Source organism: Ursus arctos, unplaced genomic scaffold (assembly GCF_023065955.2).
Source record: "Ursus arctos isolate Adak ecotype North America unplaced genomic scaffold, UrsArc2.0 scaffold_23, whole genome shotgun sequence".
Classification (NCBI taxonomy): Eukaryota; Metazoa; Chordata; class Mammalia; order Carnivora; family Ursidae; genus Ursus; species Ursus arctos.
In genome coordinates, this window is record NW_026622908.1 from 12395339 (window position 1) to 12420054 (window position 24716).

The window sequence follows — 24716 nt, forward strand, 5'->3', positions numbered from 1 at the left end:
TAGGATGTGCCAACGATCATATTAATAACCAAATAAACTCCGGGACTTTGCTTGGGTGACCCTTTTAATGGTGAACTCCAAGGTCACAACACATTAACTGTCAGTTCAACTACACCAAGGTTTGTGGAGACAATGGCTTCTGTGCCCAAGCAGGTTGCAAATAAATTTCAAATGGAACCTGGCATCACCCTGAAGGAATTCTAACTTCACACTGTTGGGGTAGTATACCAAGATGGCTTCAGAGTAGACTAACTTTACACAGCACATTAAAAAAAGACACATTTATTCAGCGTCATGATCAGACTATTACATTTAGCAATCAACAGCATGGGTGCAAAAAAAAAATCTACATTAAAACCGTTTGTTGGAATGCTTTACACTTTCCACAGAACAGAAACTAAAATAACCTGTTATACAATTAGACACAAATACAGTCCTCGAGTGTTTTGCCCGTACACGAGTATTGTCTAAAACATGTCTTCTTTGTAGCAGCTAGACCCTGCCACCACTATTCTTGGCTGAGTTCACAAATCTGTTGTAACCTGTAGCTTCCCTGTCACTTCTCTGGCTCTCCTCTCCTGCTAAGCTTTGTTTCCTGGCAGCAATGAAAACCTTCTGCCACTGCCGTAGCTACTGCTGCTGCTAGAACCACCATAGCCACCTTGGTTTCATGGTTTGACAAAGTATTGGCCTCCACCACCATAGAGGCCAGAGCTGCTGCCTCCAAAATTTCCTCCTTTCATGGGTCCCAAATTTGAGGATTGATTGTTGTAATTGCGAAAATCATTATAGCTTCTGCCACCTCCAAAGTTGCTTCCATCATTACCAAATCCGTTACAGCCATCCCCACTGCCCCATATCCACCACCACCTCGACTGCCGCCAAAGCCACCTCACCCACTGAAGTCCCCTCCATGACCAAAATTGTCATTCCCACCAAAACCACCTCCACGACCACCACCGAAGTTTCCAGAACCACTCTGACCTCTTTGGCTGGATGAAGCACTCACCATTTCTTGCTTAGAGAGGGCTCTCCTTACTTCACAGTTGCAGCCATTCACAGTATGGTATTTTTGAATGACAGTCTTGTCTACAGAGTCGTAGTCATCAAACATTGCAAAAGCAAAATCTCTCTTTCTGCCACTGCCTCGGTCAGTCATGGTCTCAATCACTTCAATTTCCCCACACTGTTCAAAATAATCTCTTAGATGGTGTTCTTCACTGTCTTCTTCAATGTCACCAACAAAAATCTTTTTCACAGTTAAATGGGCACCAGGTCTTTGAGAATCTTCTCTTGAGACAGCCCTCTTTGGTTCCACAACTCTTGCATCCACCTTGTGTGGCCTTGCATTCGTGGCTGCATCCCCCTCCTCCACAGTGGCATACGTGACAAACCCAAAGCCTCTGGAGCGCTTGGTGTTGGATCTCTCATTACCACACAGTCCGTAAGCGTTCCCCATTGCTCAGAATGGCTCCTCAGACTCTTATCGGTTGTTTCAAAGCTCAAACCTCCGATGAAGAGCTTCTGCAGCTGTTCAGGCTCTTTGGGAGACTCTGCCTTAGACATGACGGCGATGGAAGGGGAGACTTTAATGATGCTTACTCGGCGGCTTCCACGGGCAGAAAGCCATTTTTTATTTTTGATAAATACTTTATTATTTTTTAAAGGTAAATCTTTTGAACAATAGTAGTAGTAGTATGCCAATAATATATTTTTTTTGGTAATTTGCTTTATTCTTTTTTAAGTTTTTATTAAAATTCTAGTTAGTTAACAGATACTGTAATATTGGTTTCAGGAGTATAATTTAGTGGTTCTTCACCTACATATAATACCAAGTGCTCATCACAAGTGCCCTCCTTAATACCCATCACCCATTTAGCCCCTCCCCCACCCACCTCCCCTCCAGCAACCCTCAGTTTGTTCTCCACAGTTGTCTCTTACGGTTTGCCTCCCTATCTTTTTTTTGTTGTTCTTCCCTTCCCCTATGTTCATCTGTTTTATTTATTAAATTCTATATATGAGTGAAATCATATGGTATTTGTCTTTCTCTGACTTATTTCGCTTAGCATAATACATCTAGCTCCAACCACATCAACACAAATGGCAAGATTTCATTCTTTTTGATGGCTGAGTAATATTCCATTATATCTATCTATCTATCTATCTATCTATCTATCTATCTATCTCACATCTTCTTTATCCATTCATCTGTTGATGGATGTTTGGGCTCTTTCCATAATCTGGCTATTGTCGATAATCCTGCAATAAAGATTGGGGTGTATATGCCCCTTCAAATCAATATTTTTGTATCCTTTGGGTAAATACCTAGTAGTGCAATTGCTGGGTCATAGTATAGTTCAATTTTTAACTTTTTGAGGAACTTCCATTCTGTTTTCCAGAGTGGCTGTATCAGTTTGGATTCCCAAAAACAGTGCAAAAATGTTCCCCTTCCTCCATATCCTCACCAATATCTCTTGTTTCATGTGTTGTTAATTTTAGCCATTCTGACAGATTTGAGGTGATTATCTCATTGTAGTTTTGATTTACCTTTCCCTGATGATAAGGGATGTTGAGCATGTTTTCACATGTCTGTTGGCCATCTGTATATCCTCTTTGGAAAAGTGTCGACTCATATCTTCTGCCCATTTTTAATTGGGTTATTTGGTTTTTTGGTGCTGAGTTTTAGAAGTTCTTTACATATTTTGGATAATAACCCTTTATCAGATCTGTCATTTGCAAATATCTTCTCCCATTCCATAGGTTGCCTTTAAGTTATGTTGATTGTTTCCTTTGCTGTGCAGAAGCTTTTTATCTTGATAAAGTCCCAATAGTTCTGTTTTTTTGCTTTTGTTTCTCTTACCTCTGGAGATGTTTCTAGTAAGAAGTTGCTAAGGCTGATGTCAAAGAGGTTGCTGCCTATGTTTTCCTATAGGATTTTGATGGTTCCCTGTCTCATATTTTGGTCTTTCATCTATTTTGAATTTATTTTTGTGTATGTGTAAGAAGGTGGTCCAGTGTCATTCTTCTGCATGTAGCTGTCCAGCTGTGGTAATTTCTTATTGGCTGAGCTTACTGCTGGGCAAGGAGAAATTCTTCCTTACTCCTCCTGAGAGTAGTTAAATAAGCTTTTTCCTATTGGGGTCTGCAACTGAGAAGGAGGAGTAGGGCATGAGAGCTCCCCCTTTGTCCCCCTGACTTCATTTTCACTGAGGTTTCCTTTATTCCCTTTTACAGTAGTGTCTATGGAAAAATACAGTGGAGTAGGCCACATTGCAAATAGCCAAGTCTTAGCTAAGACTTGTCCTGTGAATGCCATTAGCTAGGCAATGTGCAAAACCAAAGACGGACATTTTCTGTGTACTTTGACCAGGTCCTGTGTTGAAACTTAGCATAGATTAATTCACTCAAACTCCCCATATCACACTGAAAAGTAAAAATCATTATAACCAATTTGCCATTAAAAAAAATCTGAAAATCATGAAGTTTACATGACCAGTCCAGAATTAGTATTTAAATAGTTCTCTCAGCAGAACGCCAGTCTGACTGATTTTAAAGTCAACTCTTTCTTGTGGTGCAGCGGACTTCAGTGGGCTTTTAAGCAGGGGAAGGTGGTAATGAAAGGTCCTGATGAGGGTGCCTGGGTGGCTCAGTTGGTTAAGCATCTGCCTTTGGCTCAGGTCATGATGCTGGAGTCCCGGATTGAGCCCCGTGTAGGGCTCCCTGTTCGGGTGGGAGTCTGCTTCTCCCTCTCCCTCGTCTCGTGCTCTCTTTCTCTCTCTCACTAATAAATAAATAAATAAATAAATAAATAAATAAATAAATAAAGTCCTGATGACTTCACAGGTAAATAATTGTACTGCACAGATGCTATGAGTATTGCACAGGTAATGATTTATTATTATCCAGAGCTTTAAAAAGAATAAGAGTCCCACATTTCAAAAAACAGGAATTAGGCTGCATGTCTGATGAACTTGTAGCTCTGGGGAATAGAGTAAAAAACAACCTGGGGGATGGTGTTAGTACATCTGGTTAAGTACAACAAGAGGACGAGCTTGGGAAAGGATTAACTTGCTGGCAAGCAGACGTAAAAGGAATAGAGAAATTTTAGGACTCTGGGCTTGTCATGTGACAAAACGCAGTTCACTTGGTGCTTTGCCCTTCAGGAAATTGGTGTTCTTTGACCTTGGGAAAATATTACCCTTAATTGTGAGACTAGGTTTATCAAATAATCTGAGGAAAAACCTGCCTTCCCAGGTGTCTTCCTCCTGAGAATAAGGATCCTGGTTCAGGGCTGAGGTAGTCCCATCATTAGAGAGGCGTATTTCACACATAAACATAAAAATATGGAGTCTAGGTTTATCTGTCTCTCTTCTGTGATTGGTTTGTGCAAGTCAGCTAGCAGGAGATAGAAAGCCTCTGGAGGAATAAGAACATCGTAGCCTGTGGGCTGGAGACACTCTTTCAGGTTTTGTTTCGCAGTGATCAGCAGACTCTGCTTCTAAGGCTGGCATCGCCTTCTTCGGCTGAGGTAACTGGCTGCAGGGTTGTGAGGACCCTGAGCTAAACGCTACAGGACAGGCTACACGGCACGGGTTTAGACACGCTCCTTAGGAAGAAGATAATAGGATCAGGAAAAAACCTGCTTTCATACAGACATGTATTTCGGTAAAAATGACAAGCTAACAAGTGAAAGGCGTAGTAATAGGACGACAAGCACGTCAGAGCCCTGATACCCAGCAGCCTCCTGCCAGGCAGGAAAAAAAATCACCTAATCTTGACAGGTGCTCTCAGATCAAGAAACTACAGATGGTGTTTAACAACAAAGCCCTTGGGTGCATACAAGGTTTCATAAAAAATATATATGCTTCTTCATGGGAAATGTATGACGTCCATACAAATGTCAGTGAAGACCAGACTCCTGACCCTAATTGGGCGGTTTGGGGAAAATATCACTTGACCCTTTAACTCTCAGTTTCTGCATACAAAACACAGGGGGCAGAGGAGGAAAAGAATACAGATTTTTTTTTCCTAAAGATTTTATTTATTTATTTGAGAGAGAAAGGCAGGGATTGTGAGAGAGAGCTCGAGTGGGGAGGAGAGGGAGAAGCAGGCTCCCCGCTGAGCAGGGAGCCCAACCTTGACTTGATCCCAGGACCCTGAGATCATGACCTGAGCCAAAGGCAGACGCTTAATGGACTGAGCCACCCAGGAGTCCGGAATACAGATATTTTAAAAACTTGCAGAATTGTAAGGATTCAGTGGGATGATAGATACAGAGCACTTAGGAATGGATGGTCCTGATGGGTATTAAGTCTCAATATTACTCCAGTCTGTATTCCGTTCAGTAAGAACGCAACCACAGCCGTGAACCCACGACACCTGAGCTCATTCCTCCGTTTGTTTTACGGAGCACTCCCCAGACACCAGCCGTGGCACTAGGGGGCAAGGATACGTAGACCATACTTTCTATCTGCCAGAAACTCACTTTCTACCAAGGCAGAAAGACATGCAGATCAATAGCTAGAACCAGCATGATGGCACTCTAACTGTCCACGTATCAAATGCTATGAAAATACAGACAGAGAGCGGGAAGGAAAGCTCCAGAGCACAGTGGTTTCTTGCTCCGCTTCCCCTTGCAGCTGACCCTTGAACAACACAGTTTTGAATTGTGTGACACCACTTACGCGTGGATGTTTTTGCAGTAAGTACAGTACTGTAAATGTATTTTCTCGTCCTTAGGATTTTAATCACATTTTGTTTTCTCTCGGTTACTTTATTGTAAGGATATGGTAATAACACATACATCATACAGCATATGTACTAGTCAACTGTTTATGCTATCCGTCAGGCTTCTGCTAACACTAGGCTAGTAGTAGTTAAGTTTTTGGGTGGGGGTCAAAATGATATGCAATTTTTTTTACTATAAGAGGGTTAGTGCCGCTAACCTCTGCATTGTTCAAGAGTTCACTCTACTTAGTTAAGCCCTGGAAGAGCAGAAAAAACGTACATGGTTACTCCTTTCTCCTTTCTCGTCTGGTGATTCCTTGTTCTTTGTCAACTGTTGCCTATGATTTCTGAGAAAGGGGACAGGGACATGATGAAACTATTATTTGTTCAGCATTTCAATATGCTATTTGCTTTATATATAGTTGGATTTGTGGGATATATAGAAATATATGACTTCAAATACAATAAATAAATAAATTAACCTCGTGGGCACCTCAGTGGGTTAAACATCTGGCTTTAGATTTTGGCTCAGGTCATGATCTCAGGGTCGTGAGGCTGAGCCCCATGTCAGGCTCTGTGCTGGGTGTGGAGCCTGCTTAAGATTCTCTGTCTCTCTTTCCCTCTGCCTCTCCCCTCACCTCTCTCTCTCTAAAAAAATTTTTAAAAAACTAACCTCATGATAGTTATTGTGTTTGTATTTTTTGCCATTCCTTCTATTCCCATCCTTCTGGTGATGGGTCTCCACTCTCTGAAAGTAGGGATATACCCCCTGACTCATAGTAATTGGTTGATTGGATACAAAAGGATAGAGCATTGGAAATCATTTCACTGGATGCTTTTGTTGGAGGTATAAGGGAAGGCTTCCATTTTCTTTTTGGCCATGCATTCCAAGGCTCAGTACTGCTGGCTACTCTGTCCACGCCACATTGTGGATGGAGATAAAGAGATGAAGGTGAAGAAAAAAGACATCCCACTGGTATCAAAACCCCTATTTTAGTCCCTGAGATTTCCGAGTCAAATCTAATATCTTTGGCTTCTGGTTTCTGTGAAGCACCAATAGCTCTCTAACCAATTTTCCTTTAAAAAAAGTTGATTTTATAATACTTGCCACTGGGGTGCCTGGGTGGCTCAGTCGGTTAAGCAGCTGCCTTTGGCTGAGGTCGTAATCCTAACGCTCTGGAATGGAGCCCTGCATCAAGCTCCCTGCTCAGTGGGCAGTCTACTTCTCCCTCTCCCTCTGCCTTTCCTCCTTGCTCTATCTCTCTCAAATAAATAAATAAAATTTAAAAATGTATATAATACTTGCCACTGAAATTGTCCTTAATAATGCAGATTATACAGCTACTGAGAATGGAGTGAGGCTTTCATCCAGGTCTGCCTGACTCCATAGCATCTGCTCATGCCCAGATACTGGATTTTTCTACAGGCACGTTGGCTCTTTGACTTGCTCACCATGGTTTGCTCCTAAAGATTTACCTTTCAGTTCTTTTACTCACAGGCAATATACTTGTCTAGATAACGCTGAAGTGAATGATGGAATTATTTATTCTCAACATCAAGGAGAAAGAAAAATATTTTTGATTAAATATTTTCGATGTATGTGAGCTCTTAAGCTATTATCCTCATCTGTCTGAGTTCTGATCTTGGCTTAGGAGCTATGTAGCCTTCCTCAAATTTTCCTCATCTGTAAAATGGGGATAATAAAACCCACCTCAGGGTTGTCATGAAGATTAAATGAATGAATGCCTTTAAAGCATTGTAATAATGCCTTGTGCATGCAAGTTGCTCAATAAACACCAGTTATTATTGTATTATTATAAACACGAATTTTTATTTGCCTGGGATGAATGCCCAATAATACAGTTGTTGAGTCATATGGTAATTGCGTGTTTCTTTTATAATTAACTGCAAAACTGTTTTTCAGAGTGGCCGTTTGATTTTTACATTCCCATTAGCCATATCACATCCTTGCCAACATTTGCCATCTTGATACTTTAGCCATTCTGACAGGTGAGTAGTGATATCTCACTGTGGTTTCCATTTGCATTTCCCCAGGGGCTAATGCTATTGAATATCTTCTCATGTGTTCATTTGCCATCGGTATGTTCTGTTTGGAGAAACATCTGTACATGTTCTTTGTTCACTTTCTAATAATTTTTTTTTACTGTTGAATTTTGAGAGTTCTTTATAAATTCTAGATATTAGTTCTTGGTCAGATATATGGTCTGCAAATGTATTTTACTTACCTGTAGCTTGTCTTTTTATCCTTTTAACATATTCATAAAGCAAAAATTTTAAGTTTTGATGAATTTAAAAGATTTTAAATTCTGTTTTATTAGTTTTTCTTTAATGAATCATGTTTTTCAGTTTCAAATCTAAGAGCTCTTTGTCTGGCCATACCTAGGTTATAATAATTTTCTCATATGCTTTTTGCAAAAAATTTAATAGTGTTATGCTTTATGACTTAAGTCCATGATTCAGTTTGAGGTATTTTTTGTATAAAGTGTGAAACATAGCTGAAGTTCAGTATTTTGCCCACGGATATCCAGTTGCCCCGCACCATTTGTTAAAAAAAGACTATCCTTCCGCCATTGATTGCTTTTGCTCCTCTGGCAAAAATCAGTTGAGCATATTCTGTTTATCTTTGTGTCTATCCTTCTGACCCTAATGGGCTGTTTTGATTACTATAGCTACACAATAAGCCTTAATATCAGGTCAAGTGAGTTCTCTCACCTTATTCTTCTTTGTAAAGATCGTTTTAACATTCTGGTGCTTATACCTTTCAATGTCAATTTTAGAATACTCTTGTTGATATCTACAAAATTTGATGGGATTTTGAAAGGAATTGCATTGAACCTTTACATCAATTTCGGGAGAATTGAAATTTTATTACGTTTAGTATTCCAATCCATGAATATATCATGTTTCTTTAACGTGGTCTTCTTTGATTTCTTTAATTAGCATTTTAGGGGCGCCTGGGTGGCTCAGTTGGTTAAGCGTCTGACTTTGGTTCAGGGTCCTGGAATTCTGCCCCCCTTTCCCTCAGGCTCCATGCTCAGCATAGAGTCTGCTTCTCCCTCTTCCTCTGCCCCTTCCCCTCAGTCATGCTCACTCTCTATCACAAATAAATAAATTCTTTTAAAAAATTAGCATTTTATAATTTTTAGCAAAGAGATAACTGTGTACATTTTAAGTGTATACTTAAGCACTTTCTTTCTGCAGTTGTAATGGTATTGTATTTTTTTTAGGATTTATTTATTTATTTTGAGAGAGAGAGAGAGAGAGCACGCAAGCATGCGAATGCGAGAGTAAGAGCAGGAGGAGGGCCAGAGGGAGAAAATCTCAAGCAGACTCCCTGCTGAGCCCAGAGACCCACGTGGGGCTTGATCTCAAGACCCTGAGATCACAAGCTGAGCCAAAACCAAAAGTTGGTCGCTCAACGTACTAAGCCACCCAGGCACTGCTGTAACGGTATTATATTTTTAATATCTGTTTCTATATGTTCACCATATGTTATTATATAGAAATGTGATTGATTTTTATGGGTTGACCAGGTATCCTGTGACCTTGCTAAATTCACTTATTCATTGTAGGATTTTATTTAAAATACTTGGAGATTTTATACATTTAGACACCGAAGAGATGAATAATTTGCCTGAGGTCACACAATTAGTGGATCAGGTGAAATGTGAATCCAACTTGTGTGAGTACAAAGCTGGATGCTTAGCCGCCAGGCAAAGATGCAACATTGTTACCTGGTGAGACACTTACTTGGGCTCCGAAAAAGCCAAGACATTGACTTAGTAAATGCATTTACACCTTTTTATCTTCTCCATCCCACCCTTCCTCCTTAACTCCTTTGTTGAAAATTAATTGACTGTCTATACATGGGTTTACTTTGAGTCCTCTCTTCTGTTCCACTGACCTTGTATGTGGCTTTAATGTCAGGATCATGCTGTTTCATTACTATAGGTTTGTAATATAGTTTGAAAATAGAAAGTGTGATACCTCCAACTTTGTTCTTTCTCAAGATTGCTTTGAGTATTTGGGTCTTTTGAGGTTCAATACAAATTTGGAGATTGTTCTATTCTGTGAAAAAATGACATTGGAATTTTGATAGGGATTGCGTTGAATCTGTAGATTGCTTCGGGTATGATGGACATTTGAAAGATACTATTTCTTCTAATCCATGAACATTAACATCTTTCCATTTATTTTTGTCTTCTTTAGTTTATTTCATGGATGTCTTACAGTTTTCAATGTATAGAGATTTTACATCATTGGTTAAGTTTATTCTAAATACTTTTAAATACTATTGTAAGTGCAATTGTTTCTTAATTTCTTTTTCTGATAGTTTGTTGTTGGTGTATAGAAATGGAACTAATTTTTGGATACTGATTTTGTATCCTGCAACGTTACTGAATTATTTTATTAGTTCTAACAGTTTTTTTGGTGGAGCCTTCAGGGTTTTCTACATAATCTCATGTCATCTGCAAATAGAGATAATTGTACTTCTTTTCTGATTTGGATGACTTTTATTTCTTTTTCATTTTATCATTATTTAGTGTTCCTCTTTGTATCTAATAACTTTATTTGCTCCAAAATCCTCTTTAACTGATATTAATATAGCTAACCCTGCTTTTTATTTTTTATTCATTTTTGCATGGTCTTTTCCCATTCTTCTGTTTCTACTTACCAGCATTGTTATATTTCAACTGAGTTTCTTATGAGTAACATATAATTGAGTTGTGTGTGTGTGTGAGAGAGAGAGAGAGAGAGAGAGAGAGAGAGAGATTTATACACTCTGGCAGTTTTTGTCTATTGATTGATATATTTAAATCATTTGCATTTAAGGTAATTATTAATGTGTTAATGCTTAAATCTGTCATTTTAATTTTTGTTTTCTCTTTCTTTTGTTTAATTCTTATTTCTCTGTTTCTCCTTTCTTACCTTCCTATGCATTACTTCAAAGTTTTCTTTATTCTATCTTTATTTAGTTATAATGTTGGTTTTTTTTTAAAGCTACACATTTCATGCTAACGTTGTTTTTTAAAAATTAATTAATTAGTTAATTAATTAATTTGAGAGAGAGAAATAGAGAGCATAAGCAGGGGAGGGGCAGGGGAGAGGGAGAAGGAGAAGCAGACTCCCCGCTGAGCAGGGATATCCCCATGCGGAGCTCTATCCCAGGATCCTGGGATCACAACCTGAGCCAAAAGCAGACGCCTAACCAACTGAGCCACCCAGGAGCCCAGTTATAATTTAAGTGTATCTCTTTGTTTACTTTTCACAATGGTTGCTCTGGGATTACAGTATATATTATGACTTAACAACAGTCTATAGCCACAACCTTTTATCACCTAAATAAAATGCAGAAACCTCATTTTCATGTAGATCTTTTTAGTTTCCTCCAATTTTAAATGTCATTTTCTTAAGTATTAATTTTTGTTTCAACCATAAAATATGATTTTTAAAACTCATAAAGAAAAAAAACAGTGTGTAACATGTACCCCTATTTCTGCTCTGTTGTTTCTTACCTCTTCCTGATGCTTCATGATTCTTTCTTTTATCATTTCCTTTCTGTTTAAAGTTCCTTTAGTCACTGCTTAAGAGTAGTTCTGCTAGTGACAGAGTGTTCAGTTTTCCTTTGCTTTGGCCATTTCCTGTCCCTGATCCCACCCTTCAGTTTTATATCTCTTGGTGGATGTAAGGATTCTCAGGCCCAAATAGAAGAACTTCTACCCTCTTACTCATTGTTGGTCATTCCCATTTGTTGTATGGGAGAAATGAGCTTGCTTAGGAAAGGAGCCAACCTCCACATTCTGCTGCTAGATTGGGAGTCAGGAGACACCTGGTATGGGTCTTCTGTTGTACGGAGGGACATACGGTGTTCTGCAACTGTGTTCCCTAATCCTACAGTCTCATCCCGTTCATTTTTTCCTTACCAACTTTCAGGTTTCTCCTTTGGTCCTCTTGCATTTATTTGCATGGTTTATGGTTACATGTAGAAAGGGAAAGGAGGGAGAAATGGGTCTATAACATCTTCTGAAGACCAGAGTCACAAATGGAATTTTGACTCAAAGTCCTTACCAGTTTTAATGACACTGACTACTAAAAACAAACAAACAAACACAGCACTGGAAATGTTTTTAGATTCAGCCTCATGTTAAGTCCTTAAATCCCTGTGCTTTATATATATACAAACTTCACAAAAAAATAAGAGGATTCCCAAAAGTCTAAAACACACTGAACATAGGGAAACTGTTGTCTTTACCAAAATTTGACATACAAGTTTAGAGGTGTCTTAACCTTATTCTCAGGCACAAATTGTAAAGTTTACCTTCTTGACCTGCTTCTCTTCACTTTCCCTTCTGGATGCTGTTTTTTTCTTTATGTTTGGAGTCCTTCTGCTATAGCAAGCAATACACGTTAGTATAACCTTCTTGTTGGTGACGGCAAATCCTGTTGATAGCGGTGCCTATTTCACATATTGATGTTCCCTTTGCTTTTCCTTTTAGAATGTTTGCATCCCACATTCTCTCCTTTCATGATTTTTCTGGTTGACTGTAGCTCAGTCGATTAAGCTAAAGTATTAGTTTAAATTATGCTTACCTTTCCGCTAAGGTTTTAGTTTAAATTAGCTTTAATTGTGCACACGTTATGCCTTCTAGAAAATATTTGCATTATAATAAACCTTTTCAGTGTCTCAGCCTCAAAGAATAGTTAATGCAGATATTTAATACTTTGTGACTGGATAGTAGCAAAAATTGGGGGGGGTCTCTGTTTTCTTATTATAGAGAAAAGAGTTGAATTAATTGCTATGTAGAGTTATTCCAGTATTATGATTCTAATTGAATAGATGTGAATGTGCATAATTAATCATGTCATTCTCCCCATTCTGACAATGATAAGAAAAACTTATATCTCCCCCAAATTAAATTAATAATGATTAAGGATAGGACCAGCCATATTGCGTCTGCTAAGGACTTAGCAAATGTATGCTTCTGGGGTATACTGTGGACTCTGCTGTTATCATCTGCTGGGAATAACCAGATGTACAGGGAGATGGAAGGTCCTCTGTGCTTTTAAGAATATTTTATGTCTTTTATTTTACTTTCTATCTGATACACAACCACATTCCACAGTTAGAATATGCTTTTGCCACAAAAAGAACGTGTTGCGGTATTTATCCTATTTTTCATGTTATTAGTACCTATAGTTTGCTACTAAAGTAGTGAGGAAATGCTACTCCCTCTTTGGCTCTTTCCGCTGTCAGGTATGCAGGAAATTCATTTATTGTCATTCGGTTCATAAATGTCTCATAATAATTGAAGACTTAATTGGTAGTCTTATTCTATTAATTAAGTTTATTGTATGTATTCTTATCCTTGCATTTTTTTTAAGACAAACGGGGATTTAAAAAAAAAAAAAAAAGGAAAAGGGAGGGACACCTGGGTGGCTCAGTTGGTTAAACATTTTCTTAGGCTCAGGTCGAGATCCCAGGGTCCTGGGAGAGTGCCCCATTCAGCGGGGAATCTGCTTCTCCCTCTCCCTCTGCCTCTTCCCCGCTCATGCTTGCTCTCTCTCTCTTTCTCTCTTTCTCTCTCAAATAAATAAATACAATCTTTAAAAAAAATGAAAAGAGAGAAACATAATTAGGAAAGAGGCAGACAATTCTATCTACTCAAAGCAATAGCAACCTTGACAAGCTAATAATTGAGCTCAGTTTTCTGCCTGTGAAATGGAAGAGCAATGAGCAGAAATTCTGGACTCCAGTGAATGCCCCATTATTACTTCCATTCTCTCTTGTGATGGGGTCAAATCCGACACAAATGGAAAATGTACAGAACACTATCTTCCTTTGTTTTCCTCATCTAGGTGGGTGCTTTAGGCTAGGTGATTTAGATTATACATCTGCCTCCATACGCTATCCAATTTCTTCCAAAGCTTCAGAATTTCTTGGTTTGTATGACTTGGTTTCGTACAACCACAAGGATTACAAATGATTAAGACATAGTCTCTAGAACCATGGTGATGAGCTGTTTCTTCAGCAACTGCAGACATGGCAAGGGGGAGAAAATAATTGAGTATAACTAGATATTTAAAGAGGATTTTGAGCTTTTATTGAGTTCTCGGATGTCTTCTTCACTCAGTTGTACACATATTTAATTGCATTTTCCCCTTCTCTGAATTTTAATCTTTTTATTTTGCAAAGCTTGAGTGATTTCTGAACATCACATTCCACTTCTGCATAGATAAGAGCTGCTCCACAAAGTTCTGTGAAGGGATATTGTTTAATATTTCTCTCGGTTTATAGAATGCTGAGAAATAGTGGATAAAAGTAGCTAAGATTGCTTTCCGTATCTTTAGCTAGCTAATATTTCATGGTGTACTTTGTTTTGTATTTTACTATTGGCTGTATGCCATTATAAACAAACCATTTTTAAAATCAAATTTGTATAAATCTTATCATTCCAGGCTCATTATTATATTAACAAAGCTCTGTTTTGCACACTAGTCTCCAACTGAGGCACCCTGAAGATGTATTTAAATATAAACTGTTACCAAGATGATTATTAAACCAATGTAGAAACAACATCAAGCGTTCTTTTTTTGACTGTAGTGTCTATACTCTTTCCTTCTAATATATCTGCCTCTAACTGGCATGTCAATTTTTAATATTTGTTTAGCGAAGCAGTTTCCTTTATCATTAAGAGTACGTATAACAAATTAGAGATATACAGAGACAAAAACAAATTACTTTTTCTATCCAAATAAAATTATTTTATTATCACATATGAATTTTTGTTCACTCTCCACATGCAAATGCATTTGACAGAATTGCAGTCACTAAGCACATGGCTTGTCTGCTTTTGAAATCCTGTTATAAACATGTCTCCTTCTCTTGAGCAACTCCATAATTACGAATTCCAATCCTATTCTCTGTTGCTATTCCATAATTTACTAGGCTATTCCTTCTTTTAAAACATTTGTGTTGTTTTCTATCCATCTGCTCTCTACTATCTATATATACTTTCATATTTTTATGCTAAAGATTATATCACGATATAATCCTGTGCATCTATCTATATGTATGTGTGTGTGTGAGTATGTGAGCTTTCTGTTCAGTAATTTCATTATGATGAATTCCTAGTTGTAGAATAAAGAAACGAAAGCTATAAATTCCTATGTCACTTATGCTGCATATTTTTGCAATTTTTCCTAGAAAAGATTGTATTTTTAAAAAATGTTTTTAAAACTTGTATGATTCTGGAGGTGTTGGCAGTATATAAAAAAAAGTAGTATAGCTTTGCAAATGTAATGTGAGAGTCTGGCCCAATATCAGTATATGTGAAAGCCCCCCAGATGTGTTTCTTTGAATCAGAACATTAATCTTCCAATTTTTATTTTCGTTAATCAATCATTATTTAATTTCACGGTTAAAAAAGTCAAGAAATCGAGTTTTAGAAAATTTCGAAGAAGTGTTTCAAATTCTCATTTCCACTTGTTTTATGTCAAGAGATTCACAAGTTTAGGAAGAAAAAAATTTGCTTTTAGCAAGGTGTGCTTTTAGCACATTATGCTATTCTGAATATTATTTATCATATCTTGATCATTTGGTGTAAATGATCTTTTAGAAAGACATTTTTATAGAAGGCTGGCTAACTAAGCATGTGCTCATCAGCTAAACTGAGGTCTTCCTCTGCCAGGCCATGATGTCTTTGTCACTACTGTTCTTTATCCATATTGTAACGATTCAGGAGTATCTAAAATTCTATTTTACCTTTTGTGGAGACTTTGAAGATTATAAAAATCAACCTAACCACAACATATAATTAAATTTGGACCTCATTAGTAGTTTCTTAACCTTTATACACACTAAGGAAGGCAAACAGATATCATCTTCTGTACCAAGTCAGCTCACCTGGTGGTGGGTGTCTGGAATGTGTTTTGAGGACAGAGAAGACCCATCTTTTTCAGCAGGAGAGTACTGGGATGCTGACACTCCATGTTTTGCCTCACATATCACAGGAACGGCAACAGAGTGTATTTGCCACAGTCTTGCTATCCAGTACCTACATATTTTTCTTAAGATTTTTTTCAAAAGATTTTAGTTATTTATTTGAGAGAGAGAGAGAAAGCACGAGTGGCGGGGTGCGGGAGGGGAAGAGCGGTAGAGGGAGAGGGAGAAACAGATCCCCCCTGAGCAGGGATCCCAACGTGGGGCTCGATTCTCAGACACTGAGATCATGACCTAAGCCAAACGCAGACGCTTAACTGACTGAACCACCCAGGCACTCTGGACCTTCATATTTTTATAGTAATCCTTCCCGTTGGCCAATACAGATAATCGGCTGTAAGAATACAAAGGTGAATGAACCACTTAATAGTTGTAATTCTCTGGAGAAATCGTTATGTAGAAAAAAAAGAAAGAAAGAAAAGAAAATCAAGCATATGAGGCTATGCAGCAGAATTCCTTTTTCGTCCAAATATTCTGCTTCCTGTCTCAGCTTTCTAGGGCTATGGACCAAATGCTTCTTAAGCTAAGAAGCCTACAGATTCAATGAAATCACGCCTACCTATGTTTAAATTGTGCCAGGTCACCTCTCACATGTCTGACTCTACGGCAGTGTCTAACCATAGAAGCAACATGTAGGAGCCCCAGGAGACATTTAGGAAATGTGTAAAAGGCTCTATGGTTCTCACAGTGATTGGTGGGTGTTACCGGATTTGAGTAGGTAGGGATCAGAAATTCTAGAAAACTGAAATGCACAGGGTAGCTCTGTATAACGAGAAATCTCTGATGTCCACAAAAATTCTCCAATGCCCAGCAAGAAAAGCCTCACTGTGGATACACCCCAGGAACCGGACAGGAAGAGTCCTGCCCCACATATCACAAACACTCAAAACTGAACTTACTGAGGAATTTAGAGGTGCCTGTTTCACTTGGGATCCACACAGCTTTTACAACCTTAAACATCTCTTTTTATCAGGCCCCAGGGGAATACTCGTTTAATGTCTTTAAAACAAAGGATGACTATGTGTGAATATGGTGAAGATTTCTGGGTGGTGTCACTGCTGAAAGGAGTGCAAGAAGTATTGGAAAGACATTAGTGCTTACATAGAGAAAAGAAAAATTGTCCAATTCTGTCTTTCAGGTAGCATGAATGCAATCAATTCCTGCATAATTAAAAACTGCAAGAACTGCTGAATATCCATTTTCTTGTTTCTCTCCACGCTCTGGTTTATATTTCTAGAGTTTTCACAAACTTATGTTACATTCGGAACAATTGCACTGGGCTATATAAAGAACATTTTGCAATATTAAGTAATTCCTATTACTCTTAAATCTGTGTATTTGCACCTAGCTGTAATGTGCAAGAAACAAGATACAAATTCTCTACATTGGCTGCAAAATGGACATTGAATGTTCCATGTTGAGAAGAGTTTTATTTTATAAACTTGTGTGATAGGACAATTAATTAAGCCAATTAAATAAAATGTTGACTTTAAATATTTAATTTAAATTTTAATATTAATTTACATAAATATGTATTTGCCTTTTAATTTAAAAAAGCATTAAATAAAACTTCATTGGAAAACATACATTTTATGGGGCGCCTGGGTGGCTCAGTCGTTGGGCATCTGCCTTTGGCTCAGGGCGTGATCCTGGCATTCTGGGATCGAGCCCCACACAGGTCTCCTCTGCTGGGAGCCTGCTTCTTCCTCTCCCACTCCCCCTGCTTGTGTTCCCTCTCTTGCAGGCTGTCTCTCTCTCTCTGTCAAATAAATGAATAAAATCTTAAAAAAAAAAAAAAGAAAACATACATTTTAACAATCCAGTACCTTAAGAGGAGGTCATTATTGAAGAAGGGACTTAAATATTAGTAAAGGTTTTGTCCTGAAATCATTATGTAATCTATCACTCACCCACGTTTAATTGCAATTATATAGTTTAGTACAGCAGTTCCTGGAAACGCAATAAAATTTGATTGTAGACAAGTAAGAAAGATTTGAGACACCTTTTAACAGGTTTTGAATCAAATAATATTAAATTGTCTGATATACATGAAACACCAAGTTTCATTTGTAAATATGGTTTTAACATTTAATATTATCATCATGCTAAGTATATTTCCATATAATTTGTAGGAAATGATTAAAAAAATCTGTGTTGTAAAAGTTACATATTGAGTTTATGTATTTGCTTGTAGGCTACTTGTTCTCATTTTTACTTTGACACTATTCCTACAGGTCTACCACACAGAATTTCTATAGGTCTTTCACTACTCTTTATTTTTCTAGTCCATTCTTCAACTCAAGTAATCTCCTAAAAGAGATCGTCTCCACTCATCTTCTGTAAATACTGAGGAGTGAATGTACACCTCAGCATGTGGAGGGATTTCTAGAAATATATTTTCTGTCATACCTCATCAAAGCAAATTATTTTGACATGGGTATAAATACGACCTGGTTCATACGTAGTGATATCACATTTCCTCAATTTTCCACTTCAACAGCCTAGCTCACAGTATGCCGACTTTAATTAAGATTACTCCTATTTTTTTCTTGAGCAACTGGTAGGATGGGGTCACTATTTATGAAGACAGGAAGAACTATAAGATGAATATATTTGGAGGCGGGTAGAAATAAATAATACAGGTTTTAGACAGGTTACGATTGAGATGTCTATTGGGCATTTGACTTGCACAGCTCTAGAGCTCTATCTCGCATTCTCTTCGTCTCTCTTTTACTCAAGTATTAAAATGACAGCCAGCTTCATGTAGGGATAACCTGGTAGCCTCTGACACAGATACACCATGAATTCTTACTTCTGGGGTTCTCTGATGCTGGATATGCAACATCTACTGAATACCACCCAAGCTTGAGAAACTTGAAATGAGGCTTAACACCTCATGCTGTAACCCTTGGCCAATTATGGATGGGAATCAGTGGATATGTGGACTCCTCATTATTCAGATGGATAATATTGAAGCATAATTTTAACGGCATAATTTTAAGAACCATCGAAATTCGTGGAAGAATTAAAGGCCTAAAGTCCTTGAACTAAACCTATTTGATGGCTAAAACAGACCGTAAATGATGTGTAGCTATTTATAATCCTTATTTATCCATTTAGTATTCTTTTTGGTACTCTTAAACTGTATTTTTAGTTTATATTTAAGCTGAAAACAGCTTTCCCAATAAGCAGAAATATTGATAACATTATTCTTCACATTAGACTATTAAATAGTCTATGATTATAATACTGCTCTTTACTCACTGTCCTGTTACGTGAATTATAATTACATTGTATATCTTTTTTCATTCTTTTTCATTAACCTATCTGCATCTTTGTATTTAAAGTAGGTTTCTTGTAAACTTCATAGAGTTGAGTCTTGATTTTTTTGTATCCAGTCTGTCAATACCTGACTTAACTACAGTGTTTAGACCACTTACATTTAATGTTATTATTGATAGCTTTGGGTTGAAACACAGATTTTCTCAAATAGAACTTTGATTTGACAACTCATCTACCACTAGTTGGAACTGTTGTGTTAGTACTAAGTTAGGTATGGGGGCGCCTAGGTGGCTCAGTCAGTTAAGTCTGTCTTGGGCTCAGGTCGCGATCCCGGGGTCCTGGGATCGAGCCCCACATCAGGCTGGGATCCTGTTTCTCTCTCTCTCTCTCTGTCTGCTGCTTCCCTTGCTTGTGCTCTCCCTCTCTCGCTCTCTCTCTGTCAAATAAATAAATAAAATATTTTTAAAAATACTAAGTTAGGTATGAAATCTTTTGATTTCAATAGGAAAAAAAGTTAGCTAAAATGTTTTAGTTAGAATGAATAAAATAAATGTAATTTTCTGTTTTTAAACAAGTCTGACGTTTTGTCATCAGATTACACCATACTACAGGAATAGTTTTTTAGAAATCTATGCTAAAATTTTACACCATCTATTTTCCTAAATGTTTCTTTGAGTAACAGAATGTAGTTTTATTGTAATATATCCCTATGGTTTTCTCCTGGCTTTCACCTTTATTTAAACAAAATCCACCTGAAAATGCATACTATCTACTATTTATCTATGCATCCATATTATGGGGAGAGTATAGCAAGCCATTCAAATAATTGATTGCATCTTCTTTCTCCAGCAGACTTTTTGTTGTTGTGTGAACAACTTTGTTGATTAACTTCTCCCTATTGGGTTTCAGTGCTAAATGAAATAAATAAATACTCACTGTCAGTTGTTCTTAAATACCTCTGACTTATCACAGAAGTATGATTTGCAAAAGACTGAAACTTAGGAAGAGAGACATCCTTCCTATCTATAAAGAGGTCTCTAACTAGTCAGTTGAACACTACATGTAATACTGGCATGCTGATAAGAGACATTAAGGGCAGGAAAAGCTGCTGTCTGCTTATACATTTCAGTTGGCCTCCCCTATGTAGAATCGAGAAAGTTTTAAGAGAGTGAGATATGATCAGTATTTCCATTTTAACTTCATAAAACAATGCTCTTTTACTAGACAAGCTATTAAAAATGACCAAATGGAAAGCTTTTTAATTGGATTTTAGGAGTTTTTAAAACATTTTCCATATTAGTGTTCCCTGTCCCAAAGATTACTGCTTTCATCTACGAGTTTGGCTCTGTATACAATAGTTCATCATTTTTAATCATGTGTGACTAGACCTTTCAAAGCTCATTTTTCAAAATGGAGATATATTAACATTTAATGAAAAGATTAATTATTTTTGGTTTGGGAGTTCTAATTTGGCAGGAAATTCTAACTTTGTAAGATTGTTTTCTTTTTTATTTTTTCTGGCTTTTCTTGGTATGTTTGTCCTCTGTTCTGTAATTGTTCTTATTAACCTCAAAACTAATACAATGTTGATTTTTTTTCTGAAGTTATGTTTTGTTGGAAATTGAAAGCATTTTCTGATCAAATGACGTACAAATTTTTAATTGTGAGACATTGAATGAGATGAAGTATTAACATGATGGAATATCTAGGAAAACTTCTGATCCCTTCCATTACACTGTAGTAACAGAAACACATGCAAGAAGGGCAATTCAGCTGTCAAAATTTCACATCAATGCTTTAAAACCAGTCAGGTGACTTGAAATTTTGTGTCAATTATGTTTTAAAGAAGTTCCTTTACCCTCGATAAATGCTTAAAAATGTGGTGGTAGCAGAATAAAGGTTGGAAATGCTGAAGTGAATTCCTAAGATATCACTTGCAGATGTGCTACCAGTTCGTTGATAGTGTTAAAATTAGTAGGGGGAGCCCCTCTAACATGGAGTCTGGAGGCGTCAGTAGGGGGAGCTCTCATGCCCTACCGTGATGGAGTCTACTACAGACCCAACAGGAACCCATTTGCCCTTGCTTGTAGATACTACTCTACTATTCCAGCCAGAGAAAGTGATGCCTTCCTTATCCTGCCCACCCCCACCACCAAAAAGTTCAGCCAATGAAAAGCTTCCACATTTCAAATTCCCCAATTTACTCCAATCAACTTTTATTTCATAAAAACCTTCACAGCTTACCCCCTTTCTCCTTAAAAAAGTGTACCTCTCTTTTGTTCCCCAGACTTGCCTATGGTTTTGCAACAGCTTGTTTTCCTGGATTGCAGTTCTCTCTTATTCCCAAATAAACCCATCTCTTGCTAGTAAAATAGCTGGCAGGTTTACTTTTAAAGTTAACAATATCATAATTGCTTAGTTCTTTTATATTCAATTATTGGGCTCCTTTCTGAATCTTAAGGATTCCTCACCATTTCATCAATTCTATAATCAACTTTTGCACAGCTTCAATTTATAAAGACCTGCCAAACAAAATACAAAATGCAGTTGAAGAGAGATACTTCTTTCTTTCACCTCAGGAATACTATAGTCCTGTACTCTGCTGTTTGGGGCCAAACATTTTTCATCACTTCTGGAAAAAAAAAAAAAGAGGTTGCACAGCGTAAGGATTAGGAATGTGCATTTTTTTGGAATTATATAAACAGGTCTACTCCCTATATTTGTAAGCGTTCTGGATAAGTGGACTCAATGGAGGTACAAATGACTTACGTCTAAATATTTGGAAGTTATCAATGACAAAACTTGTGAGATAAATTATTAAATAAAATATTTCCTTTTCTTCTGTTTTGAAAAAAGTACACCTTCATAATAACCTGCAAGAACAGGTTTTTATTGAAAATATTCAGTTATCATACAGTCCTGCATAAAAAACAGAGGGACTTGGCCATTGGCTTCTAGACGGCCTCCAGACCAGTCCACCACCTTCTTTCTGAAGTCCCTTCTCTGTCCTGTTACGGGGGGGGCTGAGTGGCTGTCTCAGCCTGCTCGTCGACACTCAGTCCACAACCCTGCAAAGCTGCTTTTGACCACTCTTCAGGTTTAAGGTTGTCTGCATTGGAAGTGTGTGCATGGTTGAGGAGGAGCAGAAATGGGTTTCTAGGAGTGTTCATCCCTCAGCCCCATGGATCTCGTGCCCTATGGAGCAGCACACATCAGGACAAGGCTCAGAGTTCCTCTGAAGTGCATGACCCAATCAGGGGCCATACTTGCCTCATTCTCGGTGTGCTATTACAGGTGGTCTTACGTTTAGAACTTTCCCCCATCAATTAGTAGTTGTGTGTCCTTTATGGTAGAGCCAGAGTGCCTGGGTCTGAATGCCAGCTTCACCGCTTGATAGCTGTGGAACTTTGGGAATATTATATAATCTCTCTCTCAGTTTCCTCATCTGCATATGGGGATAACAATGATCTCTAACACAAAGGATTGCTTTAGAATTCAATGAGTTAATCTTTGTGAAATGCTTAAAGAGTGCCTGGCACATAGCAAATACTTGAGAGCTATTTAAGAAGTAAAATAAATAATTTTAATAATAACTTCATCATAAGGAGTTGAAAAAATACATAAGATAATGCCTAAGAGGTGTTATTCCAGTGCTTGGCATAGAGTAAGTGTGGCGGATTGTTGAATAATAATAGGGTGTAAAGAAGTAAATAAAATGTAGCTCTTGATATATGCATCCTAAGATTAAAAATTAGAGCCTTTTTGCAATTTTATTGTTCTTTAGTACATTTTATATTTTCCTTGACAGTCAGTGATGCTATAGACATTTTTCTTGGCTTTGTAAGTTTGAAGGCACGAATATTACCTCTTTTGATAAATTTATATTTTTATGACCATTAATCTCAGAAATTAAAAAGTCTTATCACATATTTGCCATTTTAAGCTAATCCATTCATTTAGTTGATAGATATTTGTTATATGATCTGTGCAGAAGTAATAAACATTTGGGGCGCCTGGGTGGCACAACGGTTGAGCGTCTGCCTTCGGCTCAGGGCGTGATCCCGGCATTGTGGGATTGAGCCCCACATCAGGCTCTTCCGCTATGAGCCTGCTTCTACCTCTCCCACTCCCCCTGCTTGTGTTCCCTCTCTCGCTGGTTGTCTCTATCTCTGTCAAATAAATAAATGAGATCTTTAAAAAAAAAAAAAGAAGTAATAAACATTTAACTTCATGTCTAACACTAGGGCTAGTAAGACATCATTGGTCAAAAGCAATCTTTGTTTTTCTTTAAAGCAGTCTTTTACCCAGAATGATAAATAAGTGATGAATTAATTTTAACTTCACAAAAAAAGATGTACATAAGGTTAAAATTAAAGTACACATCTACTGAACCCTTTTAAAAATTTGCTTTAAATATGGATATAAGAGCTGACAATTTTATTTTCTCCAGTATTTCTTAAAAATAAGGGAAAATTGCAGTTCTTAACATTACTCAATGACAAGAAATAGTTGACGTGATTCTTGAGTTTAGGTAATGGAAGATGGCAATGTTTTCTTAAAGTATCTATTTCCCATTTACACTAAAATAAGTGGGCACATTCATAAAATGATCTATAAAGCTATACTTATTCTTGAAAGTACTATATTCAGGTTATTGACAACTTAAGATTTAAATTCATTCATAATTCATTAGAGAGAGTTAAGATGTAATGCAATCAGGGGCGCCTGGGTGGCACAGCGGTTAAGCGTCTGCCTTCGGCTCAGGGCGTGATCCCGGTGTTATGGGATCGAGCCCCACATCAGGCTCTTCCGCTATGAGCCTGCTTCTTCCTCTCCCACTCCCCCTGCTTGTGTTCCCTCTCTTGCTGGCTGTCTCTCTCTCTGTCGAATAAATAAATAAAATCTTTAAAAACAAAAAAAGATGTAATGCAATCATTTAGAGCTATTTTTTTTTGAGGAAAAGCCTAATTTTGAAATTGAATTACTCAGAAGGATAATAGTTGCTGACATGTTTTAATAATTCAACAGTGTGAATTAATAGTAAGATTGTTTTAAAATATTTATTGCATATATGTGTGAAATATATATATATATTTATGTTTGCCTTTATGCTTACATATCTATAAATATGTATATACTTATGCTTATCTTTAAATGTGAAGTGGTTTTAATTATTCACAGTGTAATGGTCTTCCTGCAAACTGCTGTACCCAACTAGAAAACATGCATTGATTTTCTATAGTTTACCAGCTTCTTTTGGAGTCATCAAAGGTTGAATATACAGAGTTCAGAAGTATGAAGTTCTCTAAAGGTGTTAAAGATAAATTTGAGACTGTAGGTCCATTTCCTACAAAGATGTTGACTTGAATCTTAATCAGATACCTTATGAAAAGGTTAATCTTTTAGTTAAAATCTTTTCATTAAAGGATGAACATATACTTCTGAATTTAAGCATTTTAGCTATCTCAAAATTTAAAGTATCTGTCTAATTTCAGACTTGTGTTGCATAGTATCTCTGAATAGAAAGAAATTCAGAAAAAAAATGTCATCAAATTTTTAGTTAGCATAGAAAATATACTAAATATCACGATTCTTATGTACCCATTTGAGGTAAAAATATTTTCTCAAAACATAATTAAAGAATAAAATATAATAGTTCCAAGCACCTAAACCTACCATAGTGCCC

The 24716-nt window shown here is 37.2% G+C and overlaps 1 pseudogene; it reads right to left on the reverse strand.

Moving 5' to 3' along the window:
* Positions 1 to 486: 486 nt before the first annotated feature.
* On the reverse strand, positions 487 to 1566 carry LOC113265102 (heterogeneous nuclear ribonucleoprotein A1-like; annotated as a pseudogene).
* Positions 1567 to 24716: the final 23150 nt, after the last annotated feature.